The 23,468-nt window shown below is 39.3% G+C and overlaps 1 long non-coding RNA gene across 1 annotated transcript in view; it reads left to right on the top strand.

Annotated features, from left to right (window-relative positions):
* Positions 1 to 22,750, top strand: part of LOC123383343 — a 147,885-nt gene extending 125,135 nt beyond the window's left edge. Inside the window, exon 3 of the long non-coding RNA XR_006592945.1 lies at positions 20,190 to 22,750. This is a non-coding gene — a long non-coding RNA (uncharacterized LOC123383343). The remainder of the gene's footprint in view (positions 1 to 20,189) is intronic.
* Positions 22,751 to 23,468: the final 718 nt, after the last annotated feature.

Raw genomic sequence — 23,468 nt, 5'->3', positions numbered from 1 at the left:
TATAGAAGAGTGGGGAAGATAGTATATTATAGTCAGGGGGAAAAGCATGCGAAGAGCTTCTGTGAAAGGAAAGAACTTGGAATGCTTAAGTGAGGTTAGGGACCGGTGAGGAAGGGGAGAGTGTCATAAGATGAGGGTGGAGAAATAGGCAGCAGCTCACATTGTCCAAGAGTATACTGGGGCCAGCAACTCTTCCGAGGACTTTATATGGATTATCTCCATCAGTATTCATAGCAAGCCTATGAATTTGGTATTATTAGGTGGTATTATTATTATTAGCTCCATTTTACTGACGAGGAAGAGACTACATGGAGAGTTGAACTTGCCAAAGTTTACACAGATGATGAAGAGTGTCAATGGGAATCAAATCTATGTAGTTGACTTTGGAGCATGTGCTCTAAACCAGAACACAGTATGACTTCATAGGCAATGGTCACGTGGTACGGGGTTTTGTGGGCTGCTAAAAAGGGTTTGAAGTGGATTATAAATGAAACACAATCTAAGCTATGTTTTAAAGATGTGTTTCCAGGGGCGCCTGGGTCGGTTAAGCGGCCGACTTTGGCTCAGGTCATGATCTCGCGGTCCGTGCGTTCGAGCCCCGCGTGGGGCTCTGTGCTGATGGCTCAGAGCCTGGAGCCTGTTTCAGATTCTGTGTCTCCCTCTCTCTCTCTGACCCTCCCCCATTCATGCTCTGTCTCTCTCTGTCTCAAAAATAAATAAACGTTAAAAAAAATATTAAAGATGCATTTCCAGTTGTTATGTGCCCACATAGCATAGAGGTGGGAATAGAGCCTAAAGAAGAGTGGACATGGGGAGAATGGTTATTGGAGGCTCCTGGAAAGGCCTAGAAGATTCAGATGCTGTTGGTTGCTTATTCAACAGCCGTTCTTCCCCTTCCTCCTAGCCAACAGGGCTCCAGCTTTGATTTATTTCTGTCAAGTGCTCCTGTGTTTATTAATCTACGTCAGTAGTTCTCAAACTCTTTGGTTTCCAGACTGCTTTACACACTTAAAAATTATCAAAGGCCCCACTGACCTTTTTTTTTCTGGTCCAGCTTTATTAAGATATAATTGACAAATAACAATTTTATATAGTTAGTGTATGCAGTGTTTTTTATGCATATATATTATAAAATGATTATCACAATCAAGCAAATTAACATATTCATTAACTAGCATAGGTATTTTTGTGGTGGCTGCAAGATCATTTAAGATCTACTCTCTTAGCAAACTTCAAGTATCCAACGCAGTATTATTAGCTACAGTTTCCATGCTGTACATCAGGTCTCCAGGACTTCTTTGTCTTGCATAACTGAAACTACTCTTTGGCCAACATCTCTCCACTTTCCTTACCCTCCAGCCCCTGGAAACCACCATTTTACCGTCTCCCTCTGTGAATTAATTTTGTTTAGATTCCACATATAAGCAAAATGATGCAGTATTTGTCTTTCTGTTCCTAGCTTATTACACTTAGCATAACGCCCTCCACGTTCATCCACGTTCCAGGCTCCACTGTGAGCGTGGAGCCTGACACAGGGCTCAAACTCACAAATGGTGAGATCATGAGCTAAGCTGAAATCAAGAGTTGGACGCTTAACCGACTGAGCCACCCAGGCACCCCACTCTCTCTTTTTTTAAGGCTGAATTGTATTCCATTGTGTGTGTGTGTTCCATATATTCCAAAATATTCCCTTGTGTGTACATGTAATATTTTAGAATATATGGAATGGAAAATATAATATTGTCTTTATTCACTCACCTGTCATTGGGCACTTAGGTTAATTCCCTATCTTGGCTATTGTGAATAATGTTGCAATGAACATAGGAATGTAGATATCTCTTGGCGATACTAATTTCATTTCCTTTGACTATATACTCAGAAGTGGAGTATATAGTGTATACTATATATGATCACTGGATCTGGTGGTTCTATTTTTAATTTTTCCAGGCACCTCCATACTATTTTTCATAATGGCTTTAGCGATTTACATTCCCACTAGTAGGTAGTAAGGATCCCCATCTTTCCACATCCTTGCTAACACTTGTCTTTTTTCTTTTTTCTTTCTTTCTTTCTTTCTTTCTTTCTTTCTTTCTTTCTTTCTTTCTTTCTTTCTTTCTTTCTTTCTTTCTTTCTTTCTTTCTTTCTTTCTTTCTTTCTTTCTTTCTTTCTTTCTTTCTTTCTTTCTTTCTTTCTTTCTTTCTTTCTTTCTTTCTTTCTTTCTTTCTTTCTTTCTTTCTTTCTTTCTTTCTTTCTTTCTTTCTTTCTTTCTTTCTTTCTTTCTTTCTTTCTCTTTCTTTCTTTCACAATAGCCATCCTGACAGTTATGAGGTGATATCCCATTGTGGTTTTCATTTACATTTCCCTAGAGATTGGTGATGTTGAGCACCTTTCCATGTACTTGTTAGCCATTTGTATGCCCATTAGTCGGGTATGAGCAAAAGCGCATGGGTGTCAGTAATGTGGAGGTTTCAGTGAGGTGAAAGTGTTGTCAGGTTGGGCTACTAGAATGAGTGTGCTGACAGTGTTGGAGGCCAGAAAGGGGGAATGATAGACCCTGCAGATAACAAGACCCAGAGTGTGATCCTCGGACTGGGTGTCTGTGGTTGGTTGGGAGTAAAGGTAGTTGGAACTAAGGAGGTAAAAGACCTGAGTCCAAGGTCTTGGCGTGGGTCGTCATCTTGGATATTGAATGTCATTGAAGTGCTAACAAGTGTTGGAGTGAGAAGGAAGACCGTGATCCAGGAGCTCCACAGTTTCCATGAACAAGTAGGAGTGGGTGGATGCCCACGATGAGGAGCAGAAGGTATTTAACTGGATAACATGAGTCTCTGTACTCAATGAGCATGCTGAAATCATACTGTTTGTCAATGTAGGACCCTAGTTTTTTAAGGTTTTCTTTTTATAACTATAAAAGCAGTACATTTTCTTTTTTTTTAATTTTTTTATTTTTTTAAATTTTATTTAAATCCAAGTTAGTTAACATACAGTGTAATAATGGTTTCAGAAGTAGAATTTAGTGATTCATCCCTTATATATAGCACCCAGTGCTCATCCCAACAAGTGTCTTTCTTAATACCCATCACCCATTTAGCCTATTCCCTCACCCACCTCCCCTCCAGCAGGTCTCAGCTTGTTCTCTGTATTTAAAAGTCTCTCATGGTTTGCCCCCCTCTCTGTTTTTATCTTATTTTTTCCTTCCCTTCCCCTTTGTTCATCTGTTTTGAAGGGTCACACGCACCCCAATATTTATAGCAGCACTATCAACAACAGCCAAATTATGGCAAGAACCCAAATATCCACTGACGAACGGATAAAGAAGAAATGGCATATATATATATACACACACACACACACACACACACACACACACACACACACACATATATATGAATATTACTCTGTGATCAAAAAGAATGAAAGCAGTACATTTTCATTATAGAAAACTTGGGAAATACAAATATACATAAGAAATAAAATAAAAATACCTATAATCCCATTGCTGTTGTCATTTCTGTCTTTATCTTTTTTTTAATGTTTTTTTATTTATTTTTGAGGGAGCGCAAGTGGGGGACGGGCAGAGAGAGAGGGACAGAGGATCTGAAGTGCACTCTGTGGTGACAGCAGTGAGCCTGATGTGGGGCTTGAACCCACAAACCATGAGATCATGACCTGAGCCAAAGCTGGACGCTTAACCGACTGAGCCACCCAGGTGCCCCTGTCTTTATTTCTATGTATATCCATAGAAAACATGAAAACAGTACTTACATATTTACATCCTCATTGTGCTCTTAGCATTATATCCTAAGCATCTTTGTATATCTTTGTAAAAATCATTTTAAATGTTAGATCAATATATCATTCTATGATACAGTGTAATTTATCATACCATTTCACTATCAATGTGTATTTTACTATTGTAAACAATATTGAAATAAAGATACTTCTGTATCAATTTTTGTCCATATCTCCAAATTTTCCTTAGAACAGATTCCTAGAACATAAATTTCTGGGTCAAAAATCTGACCAATTTTAAATCTCAGGACATGTATGTAGAGGACACCTAAATTTTAGGATCTCTGGCCTAGAGATATTGATATGCATTCTTGGACTCTTCTGCTGAGCATGTAATTGAAAATTTTAGGTAATGAGAAAGCTAACTGACCAACATTTAAGTGAGTTTAAGTTAGCATGACACTTACTCTTTATACTGTTAGCAGCAAGTGAATTTTCTCCCACTGTAAAAGATGAAAAGCTACAGAGGCAACTGTGATAATTTCAGAAATCAGAATGGAGAGCTGTCTAAGATGTAGGCCCAGGAGGATCCTTAAAAGCTGAGTTACTCAACCTTTCTTTTATTATTGGCCCCCTAAGGAAAAAAAAATAAATTAAATTTAAATGCAATATAAATCAATCAATTTAGTTCATTAATTAATCCAATGAATGAATTAATTTTAATTTAATTTAATTTTTCCCTAATGAGAGAAATTAAATACTAATGAATAAAATTTTGTCAGGTAGAGCTTTAGAGGTCCCCAAACCATTGTAATATCTAAGATTTCGCCACTGTATCCAAATCAATTTTCACCCCTTTGGGGACAAGATGGCCTCTATTGAGAATGCATAGTACGGATGAAAAGAGGAGAGCCCAACCACCAATGAAAGGAGAGATGCCTTCCCTGTACGCAGGGTGATCCCACCTTTATTACATACATATAGATAGATAACAGATAGGAATGTGATAGTACAAAATATTAAGAATGAGTAATTCTAGGTGGTGGGATTATTAGGTGGTTTTAATCATCTCTTGTATTCTAAGATTTCTCCAGTGAACATGCATTACCTTTTTTAAGGAATCAATATTTAACATTTTTCTGCAGCGTTGTTGGATCCTTTTTAAGTAAGCAGAAAGAAGAAAGAAAGGAGAGGTGCCTTAGTTTGAGCCACTCAACGTGGTTTTCTCTTACTTCAGTATGGTCTTAAGAGTTCAGAGATGACCTCCAACTGTCTCATTCCTCCTGTGGTAAACATACCTCCTCCCACCTACCAGACAGGTGCTGCTGGAAGGGGATTTGCAGATGTAATTTAAGTCTTAAGGCACAACTTAAAAAGATTGTCCAGGTGAGTCTGATCTAATCACAAGACTCCTGAAGAGGTTCTGGGCATTTCCCGGTGAGGGAGACTTGAAGTGTGAGAGGGCCCACGGAGGGTGCCACGGGAGGAGGACCTGAGCGTGTCCCAGTTGCTGAGGGCAGGTCCCACCTTACAGCCAGCAGAACGCCAGGACCTCCGTCTTACAGCCGTGCTAGAAGGGAATTCTGTCAACAGTTTAGGGAGTTTGGAAACAGATCTCTCCCCAGTCGAGCCTCCAGAGGAGGACGCGCATGGCCAACACCCGAGTTCAGACTTCTGAAACCCCGTGCAAAGAATCCAGCTATTGAATTCTGGGCTCAAGACCCATGGAAACTGCGAGGTGATAAATCCATGTTCTTTTACACCTCTCAGTTTGTGGTCATTTGTCACACAGAAATTGAAAACGAGTGCATTCCACAATCCTGACTCCTCATTGTACCGCACGTTCTTCTCTTCCCTTCTGTGGGAATGACAATGAGATATTGGGGCGGGAAAGAGAGGTGATGACAGAGTCTCCTTTTCGTTTAATTTGCTTTCAGTTCTTTCCACTCCCTTCGATCCTTGCAACATTGTCCTATTTAGAAGCCAACCGTGACAGTGTCCCCGGCTTTAGCTATGGCACCCTCACATGGATTCCAAGATGTGAGCTTCGTGGCTGGCTTCTCTCAACACCAGTTCACACACACATCCTGAGATGCTTCTAGGTTGAAGGCTTACCCTGCACCAGCTGTCCCTCATCTTACGTGCGGCTGCAGTATTTGCGAGTCAGAATTTGGAGGTGTTGGCAGGCCTTTCCTACAGTTTTCTTCCACTTATTCCCTGCTAGGTGGTTGCTTTGGACATAAAGCAGCCTAGTTGCACCTAGACAAAATTTTGCAGCAATGATGCATACTTCTCGTCTTTCGGTATTGTTTTGCTCATTGGAGTGGGACTGTTGGAGGGAGGCAATTTAAATTCGCTGATATCAGACCTTCTATTAATCTGGATGGCTTCTGATTCGGGTTTAAGGAGATGGCCTTCTTCATCATTGCACATTATGTGGCTACATTATATAACATTATTTTGGGGGAGCAAGAAGGGTACACTCTGGTTTCTCAAGAGGCTCAAATTAGATCAGTCGAATGAAGATGTTTTACTAATGGTAATCTACTGAAGGCAGATTTTTAAAAATATTTGTTTATTTTTAGAGAGGGTGGGGGCACGCACACATGGACACTTACATGAGCTGGGAGGGACAGAGAGAGGGAGAGAGGGAATCCCAAGCAGACATGGGGCTCAGTCTCACAAACTGTGAGATCATGATCTGAGCTGAAATCAAGAGTCCAGCGTTTAACCCACTGAGCCACCCAGGTGCCCCAAGGCAGACTTTATCTTAAACTTTTTGGGGGAGGATCTTGATCCTGTGCGCTGGCTTTAGGAGCAAACATCTGACCTCAAAGGATTGAATCAGGCTCTATAGATGCCTTGCAACTGTGGAGGGGGTGGGGAGTGGCATTTTGGCCCAAAAGAAAAACAAATTTTCATATTGACAGGGAAAACAAATGTGTAGATGTTTGTCAATCAGCACAAGGTTAGTTTGGATACATGTAGCTATGTGCGTTTTACTTTGGACCTTATTGTCATCTTTTGTGAAAAATGAACTCTTTGGCAGTTGACTAAATACAGGGATTTTAGGGAGACAGATAGCTTTTTACTTAGGACTCATTGCCTAAGAATACAGGATAGTTTGAACACCTCCTCCTTTCAAGAAAAGTCTCACTAGTTAATATCTTTCCGTGTGTTCAGGGACAATTTAAGAATGAGTAAGTCCGAATTGGGGCTTTGCTGACCCAGCATTCACTGACAAGCTAGAAGCCAGTAACTCCTAAGCTTCTTTGCCTGTATTTGCAGGCAAATTTAAGAAATAAAATATTTTCTCATTACACGGTTCCCTGGCCATACATATGGTCCTATTTTGAGGACAAACATTTCTTTATTTTTAAATACTTGTCCGTGTAGGTGGATACTGATTGTGAACAGAGAAGTCCTTGTATGGGATTAATTAGCTGAGGGTTTAGTGATATTGGATACATACATCCTTATTTAGAGTGTCTTTCCATTTGAACAAGGATGCTCTGGGGGCAAATGTGGCCTTACTTGGTGTTGTTTGTGGGAGACTATGGCCACATAAGTGGTTTTCCAAGGCCCATGTTAGGTGTTCCAAGGCCTCATGTTAGGTGAGCTAACATGAGGGCAATCTGGGGTTTATTTGTGGTGGTTTTACCAAGTTATACAAAGGGTCTGAGGGCATGTAAGCCCTCACTGAGGAAACCAAGTCCTAGTATGTGTATAGGCACAGTTTGGTGATAAATTGCCCCCCTGCCTCTTGTTCGTAACTCTTCATAGTGACGTTGTGGGGAGACAAACACCACCTGGGGGGTTATTTATCCAAGTCACTGGGGACTTTCAGTAGTGAGTAATACCTTATTTTGCAATGTTCTGTCCAAGAATGTAGAAGCTGTTAGTACAGAAACAACTGTTATAAAGTCATACAAGCACAGATATTTAAGGAATCAACTACTTATCCCGTGTTCCCTTTCCAAGTGTGAAGGGACAATTAAATTGGGTACCATTTTAATTAAGGTCCTAATTAGGGTACTTCAGGACTATGAAGACTGTACCTCTTTATGTGGGTTTCTAAGATTATCACAGTACCATGGGGTGGGGGGAACACTATATCTGGAGAGATCTTTGTTCACATGTTAAGGGAATTTTGGAGAAGAGCAAATGACCCCTTAATGCTTTTGCCTTCGGGTGAAACAACATCATTTGAACAAATGATTATCTATTTGAAATTGTATAAGTGTGTAATAGTGGTATGTGGCCGACATTTTATTAATTTGTCTTTTGTCCGTGTGTTCAGGAACAAATGAGGGATGAAGAATTTTTGATTTGTGGGTCTTTGCCTTCTTACAGGAGAGTACTTTGGATATAAACAACTTCCAGGAGCATCTTCATAAATGTTTGTAGCTACAGTTTATTAGTATATTCTTGTCTTGGGTTATTTGTCTCACCAAGTTGAGGCAGCTTTGAAAAAACAATTCTGTACGTGAGATTTATGTTCCAAGCATGTGGCAATGCAGAGTGTGAAAAATACTTCCTTCTTTGGTGTGTGTTAGTGGTTAATAGCTAAGACCGCCCTGGGTTCAAGTCTCCCCTCTGCCACGTAAGAGTTGTGTGCCATTGGCCAAAATTACTCAGCGTTTCCGAACTTCGGTTTCTCATCCATTGAATGGGGAGACTAAGTCCCACACCTCGAGTTGTTGAGAGGATTGAATGATACATGCTTCTCAATCACTTGAAACAGTACCGGGCATACACTGAGTGTTCAGTGAGGATTGCCACCCTCAAAACAATGGTACATCCTTCTTGTGTGCAGCTCTTGCTCCCCGTTCAGACGTCTTAGGGCTTTTACGCAAAAGACGACGTTTTAGTCCTATCTCATTACCAAAGGCTTTCAAAATGGCTTTTGGCAAGACTCTAAGCATCTCCTCCTTTCGTGCTCTTCATCTGTCAAGCTTATGTGGCAATAATAAGCAGCCTATTTCATAGTTTTGTGAGGATCAGATTCAATTCTGGGTGTCCTTTGAAGGTTTAATACAATAACATTAGGGTAGGTGGTCTACCTTCATTATCTCAGTTAATCCACTCAGCAGTCCAGCATGTAAAATATTAATACTTTAATTTTGCTAATGATGAAGATGTGTTTCAGAAGGCTCAAGTAACTTTCCCAAGATTATATACCTGGTAAATGACATACCAAGACTTCATCACAGGTATTTTGACTCTAGGACCATGCTGTTAACCACCGTAATAAACTGTGTCTCCATTGGAAACTTAAAAGTAGTGGTGAGTTCTAGGATTCTATTATTATCATCATCACTATTATTTAATACAGCACAGCAGCAATTAGAGGATTTAATTGTTTTGTAAGGAAGCTTTCCTTCCCATTATCTGTGTAACAGCAGAGGAGAAGATAGACGAAGTAAAAAAGAACTAAGAACCGGTGGAATATTCCCAACACACATTTGTAAGAGCCTTTACTACTGTCAAAGCTACAGGTCTGAAGATAGAACGATATGTGTGAACTACGATGTGGTGGATGATGAGAGCTGGGCAAAGAAAAGGGAATAGACGAGTGACCCTGGCTATCCGAGTGATCGACAAGGTGGTGGTATTATGGATTTGATCGGATTGAGTTAAATCAAGTAAGATTTTAGAGAAAAGATGACCAGTTCAATTCCCAAAAGGAGTAGGTTTCAGTAAACTGACTTCCAAAAGTTAAGCCAATTAAGGCAGTTGGCTAATGCTTAAGTGTTTTCAGACAAGGAGAGGAGATGGCGATTACTGTTACCAGTAAGCGTTTCATTTTCCTACCTAATCATCTATTTGTGGCAAGACATCCACGATCATAAGGTCAAACTCCTCTCCCCAGCTTTCAACGCTTCCATAATAAGGTCATATCCTATTAGAGAAGAATGAGTTTGAGTCTCAGTTTTCCACTTCTCACCAGGAGGCCTTAGCCAAGCAATTTCTCGTTTCTGAAATGCCTTTTCCTCATCTACCAAGTAGGTACAAGAATTCTAGTAATAAGATAACATATTCATATATGTGATCTCATTTTTCCATATATGATAAAGATCCTTAGTAATTATGGGGAGATTTATTACAGATCTCATGTTTTCCATCACAGCCCAAGAACTATCCCCACTTAGGTTGGTATCAATCCTACATCTCTACCTTTTCTCTTAGTTATGTTCATTCTTCCTGGATTGTTTATTTTCTTCCTCTTCACTAGTATAAATTCTATTCATTCAGTATGCCCAGCTAACTGTTGTCTTTTTCTGACAACTCCTTGGTAAATAGACATAGACACACACACACACACACACACACACACACACCCTTCTTTTCTTACTTAACTGTGTTAACTGTGTCGATGGTGTTTTGTTCTTTCCTAGCAGCTTGATGATAGTTATCTTCTCTATCCTACGTAGACCTTACTAAATACCAGTGGAATTGAATTACATCTCACCTCAATTTCTTAGGTCTCAAAACATTACTTTTTTTTCACGTGCAATGAAAGGAGAATGTGATTCTGCAATGGGAATCCTTTTGTCTACCTGAGAGCTGATATTTAATCCTTGTTGCCTTCTCACAGAGCTGTTTGCCTAGGCTAAATACGTCCACCTTTGCTTTTTCTCATCAACCTTATTTACATAGTGGGTGATTAATGAAGCTATAATAATCTTTAGCAAGAAATTTTCTACATACCACGTATGTTGATGCATTGCTACCTTGAGTGGCTATTGGAAGCGTTTTGGCTGTTAACATTAAGGATAATTGCTGTCTCACTAGGCATTACTTAGTAGACCCCCAAAGAGAATATGATTGGAATATATCAGATAAAATTAGATTTTCTTTCAATAAGGGAAATGAATCTGTAGTCTTTCTATAGTGTCTAATTAATTAAATGTAAGAGTGTGATGAATCGATTCACTTTACTGGTAATTGCTACACATTCATGAGAAAGAAGATGACTAAACACAGTATCCTCTTCCTGTAGGTATACCAATATGTTAAGATTTTAAAACCATCACCCAGAGCCAGGAAATATCACAATGAGATACAAATCAAAGCAATTAAGGTTGCTTGCAGCAAAGGTTAATGAGGCTGATTTTTAGGCTCCCTCCCCCTTTGTTAGAGAAGAACGGGATGCTTGTAGCGCACCCAAGAAGTTCTTAAAATTACTCTTTGAGATGTCCATATTTCAGCTTTTCCCCTGTACTTTCCAAGTGCTTCAGTATCACTCTTACTGTTCTTGGAATTTAACTATGTTCGCGTGAACTATGACATTTTCAAGGATCCATCTTCCGTCCTCCACTAAACACTTTCAAGTAGAAGTCATATTTTGGTAATTTTGGATGATTTATGGGATTTGATGTCTTGCTTCCTTCTTAATAGGCACATTATTAAAACATCATTCTCCAGATAATTGGCTTTTAGGCCAGGAACGAATCTTAACCTATACAAGGTATTATAATCATCACTCAAGGTAAAGGTGGTTATACATGGCATCATAAAAGCACACATGGGCATTTCACTGAATTTAACCAGGGGTCTAAAAAAATCACCTGTCGTTTGAGGGACTTCTTTATTTCAAGTGTGGAAGAATGGGCTAGTTTTACTCCTTTGTCTCACTGAAGTCCAGGAAACACAGAAAACAAATTGCCTGTCCCCTCCTTCACCAAATATAGGGTAGGTACATTTTTAAAATTCCTTTTTTCTACTTGACATTTCAGTTCAGAGGTCTAACCTGACCAATTAGTGTGTCTAGAGAAGCAGCTTTAATAGCTATACACTGAGGCTTCCAGATTGATTTATTCCTCAATGAAGTTGAGAGTTAATGAGGTAAATGTTAGGGAAAATGCCTCTGTCAATTTTACTTTCTGGTCTGATTTTTAGCTTGTGCTGCTGTTTTGGGGATTTTGTGGGGGCTGCTATGTAGAGAATTTGTTGTTTTCTCTCAGAAAGCTATTTCGAAAGATCGATGTGAGAAGGAAATATTTAAATGATAGAATATAAAACGTGAAAAATATATTGCGTGATACAAAGATATCAATGTTTATTATTATCATCTGAGTAATGAAAGAGCTTCAGATGACGATTGATTTTTCTTAAAATAAGTTTATCCTTCAAATATGCTTTCTCATATATTTGAAGATAATAGATTATGTAACTGGATATGACTATATGATATACTAAGAAAACTTCCTAAACGCCGAGATCTGTGGTTTCTGATTTGAGATGGATGACTTTTATCCCCTGTCTCCCTCCCTCAAACCTATTGAAATGACATTTTATTTTATTTTTTAAATATTTATTCATATTTGAGAGACAGGGTGTGAGGAGGGGAGGGGCAGAGAGAGAGGGAGACACAGACTCCAAAGCAGGCTCCAGGCCCTGAGCTGTCAGCACAGAGCCCGATGCGGGGCTCGAGCTCACAGACCACGAGATCGTGACCTGAGCTGACATCAGACGCTTAACCCACTGGGCCACCCAGGCACCCCTGAGATGACATTTTAAAAGCAAAAGAATGGAAAAGAAAAATAGTAATGGAAAGATGGTAGATATTTGGATGGCTGTGAGGAGTTAGTGGACAAAGACTGCCTTGAATTGGGGAGAATGGAAAGGTCAGGGAATCATATCAACAGATGCTCCTGAGCAGAGTGAGCCAAAGTGCAGAGCACTCACAAAAGAAGGTTCCAGTAGAGGAGAGGACTCACCTTCCCAGTGCAGTTCTCCATAATCAGCAGGTATAGAGAGTATAAATGACAAAAGGAATATAAATCAAGGATTTTGATTAAAGAACTCCTTGTAGAAAGACTTGTAATTTGGTCTATTCAGTCATAATGGTGGAGGAATTATCAACTATCTAATTTAGTCAGGTAGTATTTAAAAAATTATGAACAGGAAACCAAGAATCCCCCCCAAATTGTAGGAAAACTAACAGAAGAGAGGGACCAAGGTGAGCAAACATCTGATTCCAGAAGAAGCATGTATTTTCTAGGGAAGAGAAATTTAAAAAATTAAAGCTAACCTGTTCTTTCGGAGAGCTCTGATAAGACATGCGTGTGTAAAATAAGAACAGTCTTCTAGGTTAAAAGAACAATCAGAGACAAGGAAGAGTTTGGGAAAATTAAGAGTAAGATTATCAAAATAAGAAATTCAATATAAGGGAAGCAAGTTTTGGCAAATGCTGTCAGAACACGGAGAATAAAAAGATGAAGTAAAATGTATGATAGGAAAGTTAGAAGACATCAAGGACCAATCTCCAAAAGCAACCAACCATCTACTTAGGAGTTCCAGAAAGAACAAAGAAGGTGGGGGGAAGTAGCAAAGAAATAAAAGGACATTTCCTAGTGTTGGGGAAAGATGAAGCTCTACAGGTAGAAAGGTCCCGTGCAGTGCCGAGCATGATGGATGAAATGGAATACATACCTACACAAATTCTCACAAGATGTTGTTATTAAGAGAAGATCTAAAGGTATCTTGAAAAGAGACAAGACACAGTAGATTATCTATAAAGGCATGATAAAAAGATAGGCGTAGACTATAGATATAGATATAGATATAGATATAGATATAGATATAGATATAGATATAGATATAGATATAGATATAGATATAGATATATAGATAGATATAGATAGGAGTGGGTGCTGACATAAGATTCTGGAGTAGACACTGGACAATACCTTAAAGTTCTGAGGGCCGATGATTTTGGATTTAGAAGTCACTATATACAGCCAACTTAACAAGAGTGAGAACAACATTTAAAAAAACTACAGTTTTAGTCCTGAATTCTTTGCCTTAAAAAAGATTAAAAAGTCCTTGTGGTTATGCACCAATAAAATGAGAAGAGAATAAACAGGATCAAAGATATATGAAACTAAGGAGTACAATAGAAATAATTCCCAGGATGATAACCCTGTAGTAGTCCTCGTATAGTGGTTGGAAATTGTGTTTGGCTGTTGGTGACAGTCCTGAGTGTAGTGATTAAAACACAGAAATGTGTGTTTTCTCGTATTATGGTAATGCTGTGGTAATTGGTTGCTGGCATTGTATCGACAGTGCAAATTCACAGTTCCCAAATGACTGTTGTACTTCTGGCCATCACACTGAGATTCTGGGCTAACCCAAGGAAGTAGGGGACAGGAGGAAAAAAAAAAGTACCTCACAATTAAGTCGGTTCTTGGAAGCCCCACCCAACAACTTTTACTGAAATGCCATTGGTCAAACCGAGTTGCGAGGGAGATTGTTTTCAGTTACAACCAGGGGGAGGATGGATTTTGGGATATGCAGCTGGCAATCTCTGAAATGACCTGAAAGCATTTTATTACATTCAACAAATGGTATGACTATGATACTCAATGATATTGCATGGTAAAGAAGGTATATATTCATTTTATAAATAAGATATAGAAAGACCTCTAGCAACTTCAGGAAGAATAAAATTATATACAAGAGAGTCATGGCCAACAAACAAAACATAGTGAAATAACTTAAAACTGTGTCATAATTTTGGGTGTTTTAGTGATGGAGAATGCCATCTGTCTTTCTGTGGGTCTGAGGCTGATTGTACAGCTAATAACATTTACATGATCTTATTATATATTGATTTTCAGGGTTTCTTTAGGACTTAATTTTTTAGAGCAGTTTCAGTTCGCAGCAAAATTGAAGGCAAGGTACTCCCTGCCCCCACACACGTATAGCCTCCTCATTATCCACATCTTCTACCAAAGTGGTACATATGTTACCACTGGCACATGACAGTCACCTAAATTGCATTATTTACAGTTAATTCTTTTGTTTTATGTTTATTTATTTATTTTGAGTGAAAGGGAAAGAGAGAGAGTAGGGGAGGGGCAGACAGAGGAAGAGAGGGAGAAGAGCCTGATGCCGGAACCTGATGCCAGGCTCAAATCCATGAATCTGAGTACCTTTTTTCCTTTTTGTATTATCCAGGACTCATTAGGATGTTGAAAAGGAGTGTTGTCTTTATCAAGTTGAGGAAGTTCTCCCTCTATTCCTAGTTACCGAGGAGATTTTTAATTTTTTTAGATCATGGATGGGTGTTAGAATGTGTCAAATGCTTTGTTCTCATTTATTGACATAATCATGTGATTTTTTTTTTAGCCTGTTGATATGATGGATTACATTGTTTGATATTTGAATATTGAACCAGCCTTGACCATTTTGGATAGATCCCGATTGTGTTGTATAATCTTGTTATACTCTGTTGGATTCAATATCGTTTTGAGGATATTTGCATCTATATTCATGAGAGCTATTGGTCTGTAGTTTTCTTGGTTTTCAGTTTTTAGAATAAATCTATAAACAAAGCACAGAAGACTTAATTGTAATTGAAAAAGACTATAAATATAATATGACAACAATAGGAGGGTAAGAAACAAAAGTATACAGGTGTTAACACATCTTATGCAGTGGGGAGTCAAGAGATACTATCTAGAGTTGAAGGATCAAGAAACATTTATTAAATATGTATTTGTTATAGTGTCAAGAAGGAGAACAACTCAAAATATGTAATTTACAAAAATTAGAAGAGGAAGAATGTAAGGTAGTAGTGGGAGTGAGTTAAATCTCCCCCCTTTCATATCAGATACAAAAAAGGTACTTTTTATTGTTCAGAATACAAACTATGCAGAGCAAAGAAATGCCAACATAATGTTTTCTCATCTTTCATGTAATAGTTTAGGTAGTTGGTCCTGGCTGGTATGTTGGTTTGACAGGATCTGGGATCTAGTTTCTTCTTACTACGTTGTTATGCTATCCTCAACACACGGCCTTCATCTTGCTGTCCATGTGGGTGCTTTAGTTCAATCTCAGAACTTCATTCCAGGTCTTGAATTAAGGAAGACCAGAGGGGGAAAAGTAATGTCTTCATTTTAAGGGTATGGCGTGGAAATATTTACATCCTTTCTCCTCACATACTGTTAGTCACAGAGCTAGTCACATGACCACCACACCTATCTGTAAGAAAAACTGGAATTCTAGCCTTTAGCGGGACAGATATGTACCTAGCTAAAAAATGATTTTACTGTAGAAGAGAATGGATATGGGGCATAGTTAGTAGGCATTGCTCTTCTGTTGAATTTCTATAAATAAATATAGGTATAAGCAAATTATTTATTTTTTTTAAGTTTACTTGAGAGAGTGTGCATGTGCTCATGAACAGAGGAGAGGCAGAAAGACAGTGCGAGAATCCCAAGCAGGCCCCACGCTATTAGCGCAGAGCCTGATCTCTCACGAGCTGTGAGATCATGATCTGAGGCCAAATCCAGAGTCAGACGCTTAACTGACTGAACCACCCAGGTGCCCCTAGAAGCAAGTTTTTTAGAGTTATGGAGTCAACCACAGACGATCTAAAACTATAAATGGTACAAATGTATTTGCCTCTGAGGAAAGGGAGGAGTTGGAAGAACCATACCTTTAATTTTGTACCTTTCTGGACTTGTTGGATTATTTCCATGTGTTCTATTGATAATGTAATAATAGTGATATGTAAATGTAGTTTATATGGCAAAGATCTGTCCTTTTTTTTAGATGGCATGGGGGGAAAAATGACCCCAAAGCACGGTAAATATCAATCAGGTTTAGGGAAAACCAAAAGCTTTAGTTAAATTACCTTTTGATTTCTATGGCTTCTTACTCCTGTTTTCTCTTTTTTGTTCACAGAAGTGTGTTAGCCCTTGCCAGACTGAGAAATGAAAGCCAATATAAAAAGATATAGCCATCATCACTGTTGGTAGGAATGCACACTGGTGCAGCCACTCTGGAAAACAGTGTGGAGGTTCCTCAAAAAATTAGAAATAGAATTACCTGCAACCCAGAAATAGCACTACTAGGAATTTATCCAAAGGATCCAGGAGTGCTGATTCATAGGGGCACATGTACCTTAATGTTTCTAGCAGCACTACCAACAATAACTAAATTATGGAAAGAGCCAAATGGCCATCAACTGATGAATGGATAAAGAAGATGTAGTTTATACACACAGTGGAATACTACTCGGCAATGAGAAAGAATGAAATCCTGCCATTTGCAACAACGTGGGAGGGTTTTATGCTAAGTGAAATAAGTCAGTCAGAGAAAGACAGATGTCATATGTTTTCACTCATATGTGGAATTTGGGAAATTTAACAAGACCATGGGGGAAGGGAAGGGAAAAACATAGTTTCAAACAGAGAGGGAGGCAAACCATAAGAGACTCTTTATTTCTTTTTAACATTTATTTATTTTTGAGAGACAGAGCATGAACGGGGGAGGGGCAGAGAGAGAAGGAGACAGAATCTGAAGCAGACTCTAGGCTACAAGCTGTCAGCACAGAGCCTGATGCAGGGCTTGAACCCACAAACCGTGAGATCATGACCTGAGCTGAAGTCAGATGCTTAACTGACTGAGCCACCCAGGCACCCAAAGAAACTCTTAAGTACAGAGAACAAACTGAGGGTTGATGGGGGGGGGGGAGTGGGAAGGAGGGGAAAATGGGTGATGGGCACTGAGGAGGGCACTTGTTGGGATGAGCTCTGGGTGTTGTATGCAAGCGGTGAATCATGGGAATCTGCCTCCGAAACCAAGAGCACACTGTACATACTGTATGTTGTTAGCTAACTTGAAAATAAATTACAGTTAGAGAAAAAAAAAAACCGATAAAAAAAGATAGCCATCATCCCTGTGGGCAAGTTAAATTACTCAAGAAAGAATCCGAGAAAAGGGAGAGCAAACATGTTCCACACCATTTTGTCCAGCCTTGGACCTGGGCACTGCGTCTGTTTGCGGGGCTTTGACCTGTATGATGCCACTGTGTGCTGAGCATTGAAAGATTTTGCTTGCCTCCATTAGTAGAGTGCTCCTCAGTCTAATTGATTTCGCCCATTGGAAATTGGATGCTTTTTCTCTTCTAGGTACTTTTTCCCTTTCTCGATTTAATCCCATTATTTTTAATTATACCCTTCAAGTCATCTCTACAATTTCCATCTTTTATTAAGGTTTTTAAACATCTGTAGACAGCAAGTCCTTAGTCATTATTTAGGCAAATGGACCTATTATCTATCTCTTCTTTGATCTTTTCGCTTAAATAAATTCCTGTAGCCACTCAGTGTCCATGGTTTTAGGGATTCTTTTTTCTGTATTTTTCCTCCTATGAACCTGTATCTATTTTCACCTGAGAGCAGCATATCAAGTTTATTTCTCCTGTTTTGGGGTCTGAATGATCTTTTCCGTATAGTGTGTGTGCGTCTCATTGCTTAAGTGCAATGATCACCTGTACCATTTAAGGAATTAAAGCTGATGGACAACGACTTGAGGTAGATAAGGGAATATTTGACTAGCTGACCTCGAAGCTTCCTTTAAAACGTCTTATGTTTCAATTTTATGCAATGATTGCAAATTGTTTTGCAGCTATAAATTGTGCAGTTAAGCAGTGATCTATAAAAAGAATTACAAAAGTCAAACGCAAAACATTTCCCATATCCTCTTCCAGTCCTTAGCAATGTGGATATATTTTGGACCGTGTATTTAGTACTTGTATATTATATTTTTCGTCCATAACTGGATGCTATTTTATTACAGTCTACTTCCCACCTTCATATCCTTTAAAATAGGCAGTCATCCATTGTATTTTATCATGGCTTGTCTAACCATTCAAATATGCAAATCATAAAAACCATTATCCCTGAGTTATAAAATGGCATCAATATATAACAGGTGACTTAACCCATTAAATAGAGGAATAAACTTGATTTTAGTACTGAGCTTACCATAATTCAGAGGACACCTGTAGAATACAGAAATGATATTTTATAGTCTTAAGTTCTTTTTCTTATTTTGGAACACCACATCAGAATTGCATGGTTGACTACCTTGCAATGACATGTTTCAGTATTTTATCCATTGTTACTTCCTTTTTTTAAATGTAACATTTGACTTTTCTGTAAGGTACAGTCAAGGTCTTTGGTCCCTTTGTATAAAAACTAAATCCAAGAGGAATCTTTCTCAAACCACAAGAGAGCATTTACAACACATGGAAATTCTTCTCTTGAAGACACCCCCTGCAGTTTCCAATGGCTAATCTTTCTGAAGGTATAAAATGTGTTTCTAGTTCCGACAGTGACAGTTCCTAAATAAAAGTGTTAGTAACTGGTCTCATGTGCTGATATTTATAAAATTAGTGGGCAAATATAGGTCCTCATTTCAATATTGAAGTTGCCTTTGGCATATGTCATTTTGTAAAACATGCCCTTTCCATGATGGGCACCAGTACATTGCTGAAAGTACAGAGAAGAGAAATAAATTTCAACCAGAAGGAAGATATTTGGAAAAGTTACATCTTAACGACCAGAATGTTCAGACTCCATTACCCAAGACCTGTGCCACACTTATAACAAGATGGGGAGACATGCTTTGGCCAGGCGTGAGTTAATTATGCATATCTATGTAGAAACTCAAGTCTAGTGTATAATGGCAGGGACTGAGTTTGGGAGGAATTGCTGCTTTGTAGGAGTCAGGGAAAAGGTAATATGTCAGAAATAAAAATGAAATTACGTTTTTGTATCATGTTTGAGCAGATAACTAAAGAGGAGGGTCTGTGGTCGAATATATTTTTTAAAATAATGATAATCATTGATATTACAAAATACAAACTGTCTATACAGGGCAGAAACTGCTAGATGCTTGTGAGAGAATCTTTCTGATCTTCCCAGTGACCCAGTGAGGTAGGTATTGTCACCATGCTCTGGTACAAATGAGCAAGCAAGCTACCTTTGCATTTGAGAAGAGCACAGATCGAGAGGAAGGAAAATATCCTTTCTAAGTTTCCAGTGAATCCAGGACTGGTTTGTAGATACCTAGAAGCTCCTGGCTATTGAGGAACCAGTCAGTACCTACAGCAGTGATCTTTGTTTTTAAATACAGACATATTGGAGCAAATGTGGTAAAGTGGGAGTGAACCCAGGAATCAAGGTTGCTGGATCATGGGTCTGTTGTACTAAGTACTTGGTGAACTTTCTGAAGTCCTTCCCGTTGCAAAATTACGTGACTGTAAACAGTATGAAATTGATCCCAGTAAAGATAAGAGGAGAATGATGATAATGTTGGCAAAGCACTCTCTCATATGTTATTTCATTTGATCCTCTCCACAACCCTCAGCAGTAGGTGCTAGCATCAAACCCCAATCTCCATTTTACAGACGAGATGATTGGAGTTCCTAGATTGTCAAATATAAATTTAGATTTGATACTTTAAAAAGCAGTGGCAGCAACAACATCATAATTTAAGAGAAGAGTAGGTGTGACTCAGGACCTAAGTGGTGAAGAGAATTACCAAGACTTAAAAAAAAATCAAATCAGCAGCTTTGAGAGTCTCAGCAAGGCCTAGATAATTATAACCTTTCTGAGGGATGCCAGAGCTAACAGTTGTGCTTAATATTTTCCCCCTAGGCTTAGGCCAGGAAGATAGAAGAAGCATTGAGTTGATAAACCAGAGAGAGTCCCTTTCGAGGGGAGCTGACTAGGGAAAAACTGAAGGTTCAAAGGGCAGACAATGAAGACCACCAGAGTGGAACAAGAATGGCAAAGAAAAGGGGACTCCAGTGGGGAAGACTGCTGGGATTGCCTGGACGTGCATTCATTCTAGGCCTACTAAAGACTTGGGGAGCGCATGCCGAGGTCCAAAGATCAAGACCTAGACAGACACCTTGGTGAAGAACTGTGGAGGACTGAGTCATCCACTCCGTGAGGACAGGCCCTAGGAGGGATCCTCTTTGTATCATTGACGATATCGGAGATGTGGGCCTTATTCCCATTATGGCATCTTTGTCAAGGGTCCAGAATCCATTGGCAGGCTCGTTGGACTCCTATAGCTGAGCATTCCTGGATCTCTTCCTTTGTCGCGATTTCTTCACCTCCTTCGTGATTTCTCTTTTTATTCACCCACTCCCTCAGCGGTGCTGCCTCGCAAAGTCCTGAGCACGCTTCCCTGGTCTCTGACCCTGTCCCTGACCACACTTGAAAATCAAATTTAAAGCCCAGGCTTGTGCTATATTTTCCAAATCTCCAGTCGCAATATCCAAGCCTCTGTTTTTCACTGCCTGCATATTTTTGATCTCAAAATGTTGAAAACAGAATTCATCTTTCTAGGCTAAAAGTGTCAGAGTCATCTTGTATTCATCCCCCTACCTTGCCACCCACCCTGTTCGATTCTGTTGCTTTTAGCTCTGAAATATCTTTTCTATCCATCTTCTTTCCGTTTCCACCAGCAATTCTGTATTTCAGGCCATTGCCATTATTATTTGATGACGATTAACAATGATCTAGCTGGCCTCTCTGAATCCGGACTTCAGGGTGTCTGATAATCCTGTCCACTGTCATTTACTTCATCAGCTAAAAGCTGTGTTTCTCAAACTGGTTCAAATAATGATAATTTTGAGGAATGTTAATAGGGAGTATGTTGCTTTTGAAAAGGGAGTTGTCAAATGTTATTAGGAAATGCTGGATTAAAGTAAAATGTTTATGACAGCACTTTTCAAAGCCTTTAGCATGTTAATTTACATAACAAATCTTCAATATAACATGTAGTCCCACGGGGGCAAGGATTCGTTTGCTGTTTTCATTGGTATAGTTCCAGAATAGTCGCATGATGCCATTAAATAACAAGTACTCGATATACATAATTTGAATAAAAGAATAAAAGATAGGTATGTTATAAATAGTATTTTCCATTTTTATGTAAAAATAACAAACATTTTATCAAGTTACATCTCAGGGAAGCAGTGTTTATGAAAGTTTCTGTGAAACATTGCTCTAAAGTAGGGTTTCTCAACCATGGCATGAAAAGACCTTTTGAGCCAGATAATTCTTTATGGCAAGGACCCATCCTGCTCATTGTAGGAGGTTTAACAGCCTGTTGGCCTCTACCTACTAGATCAGAGTAGCACCGGCCCTCTCTTGTTCACCGCTGGCCGTATTCGGTTTTTGACCTTGCCTCTGTGACAAAAATAATGTCTCCAGACATTGACAGATGTCCCTGGAGTGAGGGGGGCAAAATCATCCCTCATTAAGAAAATGTTATAGTCTGGGCTTATTATTCTCCAGCTCAGAAATTTTCACAACTTCTTCCTTGCCTGTGGAATTAAGTCTGAATTCCTTAGGCTGATACCTAAGTTCTCTGTCCTCAATCTTACAAGCACTTGTGCACACACGCGCACACACAATTTATGGGAACCAGGTGATTAGAGAGGTAGCACGTGGCAAGAAAGGCGGTAGTTCACTTTGTGTAATTGTGATGATCTCAGTGTGTCCCAGATGCTGTTCCCTTCTCTTTCCCACACCTTCAGCGGGCCGAATGTTTATTTGAACACTTCTTAAAAAAAAAAAAAAAGTCATGTGCTACCCAAGTGGCCTTTGATAGTCTTCCATAGTTGTGATTTCACCTGAGTAGAAACATTTGTAAGAACACTGCATGATGTATCTGGGGTCCTGTGTCCCATTAGAGGACCCCTCCGACTTTTATATATGACCCAGACCTAAAATTCCTTAATCAATATGCAAGACTGTCTACCACGTGCACAGCATTGTGCACTCTGCTGGGATTATAACAGTTGCGGAAACATACTCCCTACCTTCAAGGAATTTAAATACTAGTGATTAGTGAATTGAGAAAGTGCTGTACCAGACATGAACATCAAGAGGTGGAGAGCTTAAGAGAGACAAAAACGAACTGCTATCTTGTAAGCTAGTATAGAGGAGGCAGGAAGTATGCCGAGTCATGAACGACAGTTAAGGTGTTGATCCCACACTCGGAGTGGCCCGTTGACTCAGGCCTTGTGACGAGCATATCTACAGGTGTGAAGGCAGGATTATGTTTTATAGAGTGGCTGTTGTTCAGTGCTGGCTATATTTGTTTTTGGTCTTTTTAATGTTTATTTATTTTTGAGAGACAGAGAGTTAGCGGAGGAGGAAAGAGAGAGCAAGGGAGACACAGAATCCAAAGCAGGCTTCGGGCTCTGAGTTGTCTGCACAGAGCCCAACCCGGGGCTCAAACTCACGAACCACGAGATCATGACCTAAGCTGAAGTCGGACACTTAACTGACTGAGCCACCCAGGCGCCCCTGGCTGTATTTGGTTTTTGACCTTGCCTTTGTATTTGTTATTGTTGGCTGGAAGCTCTAGATACATGGCTAGAACTTGGGCAGGGAGGACAATGTCTGAGCAGTGGGGTTATGAGTGGGAGTGGAGGTGATCTAATCAGGGCTGAATCCAGGTGTTTTTCTCAAAGCCGTGTCCTGACTTTGACACAGATTTTACCCTCTTGTCATCCAAGATGAGGTTTTCAGCCCAAGGACAGCAGACTGACTCGAGAGACGTAAAGAAAATGTTCAGTGTACTATGGCAGTTTTTAAGGTTAAAACAACAACAAAAGAGAAGTTTTCTCAAGCTCAACATTAAGGGCAAGTCCATTAGCAGACATTTCCACGTTGGAAGCAATTTTGAAATGCTCCTTAAATACCCTGCCAGTGGTAGCTGCAAACGCATATTTTATCTAAATGAATTGACCAAAGTAGTAGAAGCTTTGTAGACAAAGCAAATGAAGTATAGAATTTATCACGTCCTTACTGTGTTTTCCGTATTGTCTTTAAATTTTCTCCAAAATGCTCAAAATGAAAGTAGGCTGTGCTTGCCAAAATCTTGCTCAGCTTAATTATGCCCAGATAGGAATT

The sequence above is a fragment of the Felis catus genome, chromosome X (assembly GCF_018350175.1).
Source record: "Felis catus isolate Fca126 chromosome X, F.catus_Fca126_mat1.0, whole genome shotgun sequence".
Taxonomy (NCBI): Eukaryota; Metazoa; Chordata; class Mammalia; order Carnivora; family Felidae; genus Felis; species Felis catus.
Note: the sequence above shows the minus strand (reverse complement) of the source record. Positions and strands in the feature narration are given on the sequence as shown.